Consider the following 8,750-nt stretch of genomic DNA (forward strand, 5'->3'; position numbering starts at 1 on the left):
CAGATGCAACTATTTCATACTGAATGGAAATTAAATTGTTTCTCACAACTCACTATGTTCCACTCACATATCACCTGCTGTGAATTTAGTTGTGCTTCATGACACAGTTCAAAGCAGAGGAGAAGCAAAAAGTAATGGCTAATCTTAACGAAGTGACAGACTGGCCAATGGCAACTTCAGTCCAGGGCAGTACCAGATAGAAATGGCAAGTATGGAAATGAATGTGTAGAAAGACAACAAGCAGCTAAGCAGATTTCCGATAAGTGCTTTCTCCACGAAACAGCACATTACTCAAGGAGATAACCTGGAGCTGAGTGTCAAAAATGACTAAAACCAGAACTACAATTGATTTTATGAATGGGAGTACTCTTAGCTGACTCTTAGGTTATGGCCATGTGCTTCTTTAATTTCTCCATTGACATTTTATTGCTGTATATCACATTGTCACTTTTAGTTTTTCCACAACCACTTCCATCCTTGAGTTAAAGTAAAAATCCTCTCCACAATGTTTCTCCTAGCAGGTTTGAATAGAAGATGACACAGACGCTAGCAAGTATTTTCTGTATGTGTGACTGAGCTAGCTGGGGCTGGTGGCTAACAGCATGGACAAAACTGTTCTATATGATACTATCTATAATTTACACTGTATCGCCTTTATCAGTGAAAAAGAAGATGTTTTCACAAGTGCCATGAAAACCACATATTCTTCTATCTGGCTCTGATCAATTAAAAAAAGCAGTAGCTTAACTGCCACTTCTTTTTTATGCCCTGCAGGTCGATAAGGATCTTTTAATAAGACTATCTATAGGTCTGATTCAGATAGTAAAGAAAAGACATACTTGATGACTGCTCCATATTTTAGACCTCTTCCATCCCCATCTAGCTATGATGTCACAAGTATTTCATCACACAGTACATGCTGAGATCAGCTTTCCCTAGCCTAATGTCAGCCCTTTGTGGTAAACCAGACTAGGAAACCAAAGTTATGAATGCTAATACTACTTTTATTATAAGGCTACAGTAACAGTATCTTGCAAGTCTGAATGCGCCTCCCTCCCTTTATCTTCAAGGGAACTAGGGAGGGTCAAGCCTAAGGCATTTTCTCAAATTACCTTTCTACCTTGGACTCAAACTTCTTTTATCTGACCATTCTCTTTGTTACAGCTGTTCCTCCTGCTCCTCAAGGTTATTCCTACATCCCATTACATCTGGATAATTCAATTCCCAGAATTCTTAGTTATGTTGCCTGAGAAATTCTGGGAGTAGAAGTCCACATGTCTTGAAGGCACCCACATGAGGAAACATTGGCTTAAAAAGAAAAGCAATTAATTATTTATTAAATATGTTACTTTTATAATTGATGTAGAATTCATGTATGTGTAGTATAGCTCTCTTTAAGTACATAGTTCTCTGCTTTTTTCCCCTGTTCATTTATTTGTGAATGATTCATTGACAAACAATACTGCATGTGAATTCTTTCCTCATTCTTAGTACTTTTAAGTAACCAGTCATTTACTGCATTACACTGTCCCAGATCCCCCCTGAGAGATAATGGAGGGAAATGTACAAAGTCCCTGCTGTAATCCAAAATCTTGCATTTTTAGCTCTGGCCCTGTCTCACAACTTTCTCTTCAAGGTTACCTAACTACTTATTAGGACTTCTTAAGCAATTGGTGAGCTAGTAGCAGTCCCACTAATTGGTTTGAGGCTTATATTCTTGTTGATGTGTTTATTCAGTGATGGTCATATCTAATATCAGTGGAGCAGTTGTTCTGGACTGACATCCCCTCTGTTGCTGGAGCTGACAGTAAGTACGGAGAGTCCCCAGTTTAAGAACGAGTTCCATTCCCAAAGTCTGTTCTTAAGTTGAATTTGTATGTAAGTCTGAACAGTATTATTGCATGATACTGTATAAGTAGTATTGTATAATGAACTCGAACGATTGTGTATTTAACTCAAATTTTGCTACAGTAGGCTCCATTCTTAACTATGGGTCATCTTTAAACTGGGCATTCTTAACCCGGGGACTTGTATAGTTTGAAACACACAATTTAGAAGAGCAGGGGAAAGCAAGTGTGGAAAGCTAGTCCTCCCATCCCTGCCACCACCAAACTCTTGCCTTTTCCCTGCATGTATCAGGGGACCAACTTAGATTCATTAAAAACCTCAGCCAAATCTGCAGCCTTCATCCATTTGCCATGACTAATATCAGGCATTTGAACGTTTTTATTAAACTCTGCCGTTTCCTCTCCTTTTTAAAATTTAATAATAAATTGGATGTCACATTATAGCTGCATTTATTAAAACCCACCAGAGCTCGCTCACTCAGTATGCTGCAGTCTTGTGAATTATTAAAGTCCCCCTCAGCCTCCCCACCCACCAGGCCTCTTTGCTACAACTGCACAAGGTGTTTCCCCCTTCCCCATTTTATTTGCCAGACAGAATAAGTGCCAGCAAGAGACAGAGATAAAACGGGCTATTCTTTTAACTGAAATTAGAAAATAAACATTCAAGTGGAGGATGAGTATGGCACCACAGCTACAGAACAGGGGCTGCTCTTAAAGAAAATAACCTATATTAAGAAAAGTATTTCAGACCAAATGCAAGTAGAAGACCCCAATTTCTATGATATGTTGTGACAATGGAAGCTGATTGGTGGGTGTAATAGTCTGTGAGATTGTCCTTGAGAGACAGAGGAAGAGGAGGAGCCACAGACTAGGCAACGGTCAGATAAGAGATAGTTTAACCCGCAGAAGGAATGGGGGTGTGGCAATGTCTCAGGAGGGACCCTCCCTAATTTCTTGGTCTGTAAAGGTGAGGGGGAAGAGATGTACTTTCAGACTTGCAAAATTGATGCCACCCCTTCTAGGTAGTCCAGGCAAGAAGCACCAACATGAATACTAACACTACCTTTATTGTTAGGTTACAGTAACTGAATCTTGCAGGTCTGAAAGTACATCTCTCCCCCACTCGCCTTTACAGTCCAGGAAACTAGGGAGGGTCCCTCCTGAGATGTTTGCCACTCCCCCATTCCTTCTGCGTGCTAAGCTGCCTCTTATCTGAACATTGCCTAGTCTGCGACTCCTCCTCCTCCTCTGTCTCTCAAGGACATTCTCACAGACAATTACAGTGGGGCCATCTTCCACAGGTTAAATAGCATGAGATGTTTGAAAAATGTACTTGAGCAATTCTTCATTAAGCCAACCAAATGTCATAAACTTCTGAGTTCCCCAGAACTTTTTATCATATGAGATAGTGAAAAAGCAGAAGGAGGGATGGGGGAAAATGCTGGCTGATTAAGCTGTGAGATCTGCATTTAATCACAGTCTAAAGATGGAAGGGGAAGGAAAAACAGCAGACATTCATACTGAGCCCTGTCAGGTGCTATGCTGGATACACTTAGTACAGTCCACAGAATTCTTGAGAGAAAGAAATAAGCAAACAATAGTAGCTCATCAATATTAAAACCATAAAATCCTCCTGTTAATACAGACAGAACTGGAACATCGGCAAAACTGTACATTCCTTTTTAAATTCTACTGGCATTTATCTATATAATGTCCTTGTTTTGTTTTCTGAAAAAGTATCTGAAGAAATTCTGTGAAATTCCTATGAAGATAACCAAAAAGAAGAGTGGTGTTAGAAAGGTAGGTGTTCCAGTGGGAATTAAGTTCAGAGCAAGGTTTCAACAGGAGGATCAGGCTTCAGATAAAATACATTAATGCACTTTGACTCCAAGAAGAGAGTGTGTTTGTTTACACAGCTTACTTAGACATAACATACAAAATTAACACACTTTTCTGAGGTCATACAACAGAGTAAACCATCAGCTAACCAAATGGGATGGGTTCGCATAACATGCCAAGTTAAAAAATTGTGGCTAGTTGGTGATTCAGCATTCGTGCAAATCCAGTTGGTGATATGCAGGCTCTAAGCCTTGAAAATCATCAGATCTATGGGAGGTAGATAATCTGAGGAGCTACAAGCATACACTATTACTAGGGACAAATCTTACAGTACCAATCTGTCTTATTCCCTTGAAGCTGATAGAATGGGAGTAATTGGTGAGAAAAGAGTTGAGACTATGAATCCTCTCTGTTAGGTGATTTTCCATTGAAAATCTTGTAAAGGATGGATTTCCTGCTGATATAAAATATAGAAAGGTGTTTACATAACACATAATATATAGATCTATGTCCAAAAAAGATGACACACTTGACTCATCCTTTTAGAAAAGATTTCAGCCTAAGCAACGTGAACGGAAGATCTCAGTATGAATGAAGCATTCACCAGCAGGTGGCACTATTTAGTGGTCAATCATTTAACAACAGGTAGGAGGATGAAAAATCTAGAGCCATAAATAGTAGAATCAGGTTGTCCATACAATGAGTGTAAGGAGAGGAGAGGAGAGGAGAAAGAACATACTCAAACTTTGTTTTTGTATGTTAAAAATACCTTTTTTTTTTTGTAAAAATAAAAAAAAAATCTGAGATGAATAAAGACTTCTAATTTACCAGGTTGGATAATTCTTCTCTCTTGTTTTTCCTGCTTGCTATTTTATCATAGTTACTGACATATACATTCGAGGACAGGAAGTAAATTTCTCTAGTGTACTATACTTGTTCTGCAGACAATAATGAAGCCCCAGGTTCAGGCAGCAGGATTCAGACCTTAAAGGATGCAGCCAACAAGAATCAGTTCCACTGGAAAGCAGATGAGATAGCAGATGTACAGGTGTCTTGTCCTGTACTCTAACGGGCCAAGGCCAGGAGTGCATGAGACATTTCAAGCAGAGGCAACACAACAAGGTTAGTAAAAAACAGTCCAGAGTTTAAGACAGCAGTAGCAGTAGAATTCAGAAGATTAGGCCCAGAACAGAGTAAAGGGACAGGACAAAGTTTGGAGCGAGAAACTGTGATTCGCTGTATGACCCGCAATGAATCCCAACAAGAGCTTGCAGTTCTCAGGGATGATGATGGGTGCTCTTATGTCACTGGGGTTGAAGAAAGATTCCAATATCAGTTTGGTGGACTTTTGTCCATGGACCTATCTTGTCCCCTCCCTCAGCTATTACTAAGCCAGATGGACCAGGGCTGGATTCCATCAAGCACAGTTTCCTATATTTGCATAGGCAATCTCATTTCGTATGCTTGCGTTCCAAATACAAAATACTTTCTCTGTTCAGTTATTTACTTATTCAACAATACATTGCCAAGCGCTGTATTTTATACCCATGTGTGTGCGTATAGGGGGTGCGCGCATGTGCATCAGCCCAAATCAATTCACTGTCGGAAGAACGCCTGTCCATTGAAGGTTATGGACTGAAATGTATGACGCTGGTCCAGTGCAGGTTGGTAGATGAATGTTTTTTTTACTTCCCAGTTTAGGGCTGAGAGAAAGAGAGTGGCACGAAGTCATCCAGCCAACTTCCACATCTAAGGGAGGACTAGAACCTGGATCTCTCCATTCCTTGTCCAGCATTTTAACTATTACACCACACCGGTTTGTGTGTGTGTGTGCATCTCTGTGTGTATGCATAATCAACTGAATACTGTAGCTGTTTCTTTAACAGTAGTAGTTTGATCTAGAGTACTGTAAGTAAGTTTAGGTCCATGCCTTGAGAAGCTTCACTTTGCTAATGTCTGCACATCAAAAATCTTTTAAAGATGTAGAAACGTACCAGTTTGTTTTTATTCTGGCCAATTGGAAATTATACTTAGAGAGTTCCAATTAGTAATATCCCTAAAATACTGTTAATTTGTTTAAGGAGTAAGTATTTCTGGATCACTGGATTGAGGACAGGCTATATGTACTGTATATGGGACTACAATTGAAAACTGGAAATTGCGTCTGCTGCAAAATGTGCAACTAGGTTGCTAGCTGGTGCAGGATACCAGTGTTACATGGGTTGCCAGTTACTTACCTGGCACGATTTAACGTGCTGGTACATTTAAAGATGCAAACAGCTTAGAGGCTGTCTAAGGGATTGCCTCTCCCTTTACAAACCTGTCTGCTGTGATCAGTATTGTAGGGGAGGACATCTTGAAGATACCTCTCCTAGCTCCTCCCTTCCCCCATGATAGACATATCATTCTGGCATAAGGGAGAAGCCTTTTCCTGTATTACTTGAAGATCGTAGGATTATCCATCAAGAATTGTGTTTGGACCCCACAATTTCTGGTTTTAGGAAAACCATTAAGATACATCTTTTTTGGGAGGCATTTAATTGTTAGATGTTTTTAGTATCATTTTGCTGTCATTTTTAATTGGTATTTTGAACTTTATGATTTCTGTCTTTGCTTTTAAATTTTGTTTGCTTCCCTTAGTACTTCTTAGAGCAGAGGAGAGCAGCAGCAGGGGGGAGGGGGAGGTTTAAATCAAATACAAACATTATTTGAAAGGCCCTGTTTTAATAGCATTACCAGATCCTCAACAATGCCTTCACCATTAATTCTCCCTTTTGGCTTAATGTGCAGAGGAGATAAGACGTCCCTGCGTATGGTTTATTATCCATTTTACACAGGGGGGCAATAAAACAAAGTTTTGCCCCTAAACAAATCACCTTTATAGATGAAATTTCAGGTTTCTCATTGTTTCTCTCTCTGCAACAGGGCCACTATGTTTTTATAAAAACGGAACAGAGAGAATACCTCTCTGAGAATACCATGAGTGGCCTTCTGTACCATACTTAGCAAACAGAATTAATTTCTCTTATGTATTGCTGTTCATGTAGCATTTTAAATGGGCAGGAGGGTGCATCTATAAATTAATTCTGTTTCCTGCTCACACAGAGGTCCTGCTTGTAAGGAGGGTCATATGCAGACCCAAAAGGTCACATATTAAATGATGCCTTTGTCAAGTGACATGGCCAAAGTCTGCACAACATCCTGGTTTTAAGGAACCAGTTTTCTCATTTTTCTTGTTTTCTTGAGCATGGGCATGACCTGTGCTTGGATCCAGTCAACTGAAGCCTTTTCAGTAAGAGTCCAGGGCCATGTACATCCCCTATTGGACTATTTAAGAGCCGCTTCCTCCTTCTGCACTCTAAAAGCCATGAGAGACAGAAACTTCTAAAGGCCCAGTAGTGGCACTGGAACCCATGTTGTCTCTCGTAGCCAACAATAGAACCACATTTTGATCCTCCAAGCTAGCAACAGTCTTTCAATTTATAGGATAGGAGACAACAATGACAAATGGTGATAAGTGAATACGTCTAATCTGGGTTAACTGGCCATTTTGATATTTTGACCCTCTCCAGAAAGACTCTTGTGATCTGAAGGAAACCAGGAACTGTTCCTTGGCTTCCATTAATGAAGCAAGGGCACTCAACTGCTTTGTTTCCTTTTCCTTCCTCAGACTTGACACTGAGGTGGTGAATCCTTACTCCCTGAACTATATTTCTTTTTTTTTTTGACAAAAGATCGTGTAGCTGGATACATGATGAAACCCAGACCAAGGAGCCATGATATGTCAGAGCTACGCAAGAGCCTCAGAATGTTCTCTGCTGAACAAATACTAAATTATGTGTGTGTTTTTTAATGAAGTGGTTTTCTTCTTCTTTTTCTTTTCTCCCCTCCTCTCTCTCTCCTGTTGCAGTTATTATTGAGTTAAATATTAGAAATGAAGAAAATATATTAAAGGCTTTGTTTAGCTTGAGCAACACTTCTCTTAAACATTATTAGGATAGCAAGCCTCTCTAGGGCATGATTAAAACTTTGCAGACTTCTCCAAGTGTAACTAAGACAAAACAGTTATTATGGCAATGCTTGCTTTGGTCCATCGCCCAGAGGAAAACTAATTCAAATGAAGATGAAGGAATAAGTTTCCTCTGGTTCATACTGAATTGTATGCTGGCCTGCATAGCAGAGGGATAGTGGCAAAGCTGAATGCAGGCAAATTGTGGAATGTTCCAGTTGGTGCCCAGGGCTGACTAACCACCCTAAAGCAACCCAGAGCTATCACAATACCCTGGTAAGAAGATAGCAAGGGGAAGGAAGCACTCAGTAGTCACTATTGTTTCTGGCAGGACTTCTGTCCCTTTAAAACAAAAATAAATTCAACAGATGAAGCTTTCTTCCAGACAGAATTGCAATGCCATAAAGTATTTCTCCTATTTTATTTTTGCTTATCACTTAAAGTCTTTTGCCAGGAAGAAAGGGAGGGAGGGAGGGCGGGCAGGCAAGTGTGATGAACTTACTTGAAACTGTTGGCACTGGGGGTAGATACAGGAAGATCAGGCACAGCAGGGTTAATGGAGGCTACCAAGGCATCTCTTGGAAATCGGCAATGCCCCAGCAGGAGCGCCGAACCAGCATATTTTAACGTAACAACAAATAACTTTAATTAACTTCTGTGGCAGTGACAGATTCCAAACAATTAACCTTAGGTCTGGTGCTGAGGAGGAGGTGATTTTCTTCTTTTAATTTTTAAGTGGTGTTGAAACAAGAAAGAGTTGGTACCCTTGAGACTCTTGCTGCAGCAAAAGAACAGGCAGCACAGTCTACTGCAGCCTGAATTAACTCCCCAGTTGACACATTTGATGATGGGAAGGAAGGCTGTACTGGGAACCCAAATCAACTTTCTATACCTCAACTACTTCTCCAACTGGTACGACTGGAAACAAAGCGTGGGATTGCTATTTTTAGTTATCTGGATAGCTTCTCAGTGGTAAATATTAGTTGCCATCAGGGATGCCTCATACTCGGTTAAGTAAACTGTGATGATGCAGTCAGGGAGAAATCTAAAACAGT

The sequence above is a fragment of the Python bivittatus genome, unplaced genomic scaffold, assembly GCF_059951505.1.
Source record: "Python bivittatus isolate LINGU-HERP-01145 unplaced genomic scaffold, Pbiv_v1 ctg000980_np1212, whole genome shotgun sequence".
Taxonomy (NCBI): domain Eukaryota; kingdom Metazoa; phylum Chordata; class Lepidosauria; order Squamata; family Pythonidae; genus Python; species Python bivittatus.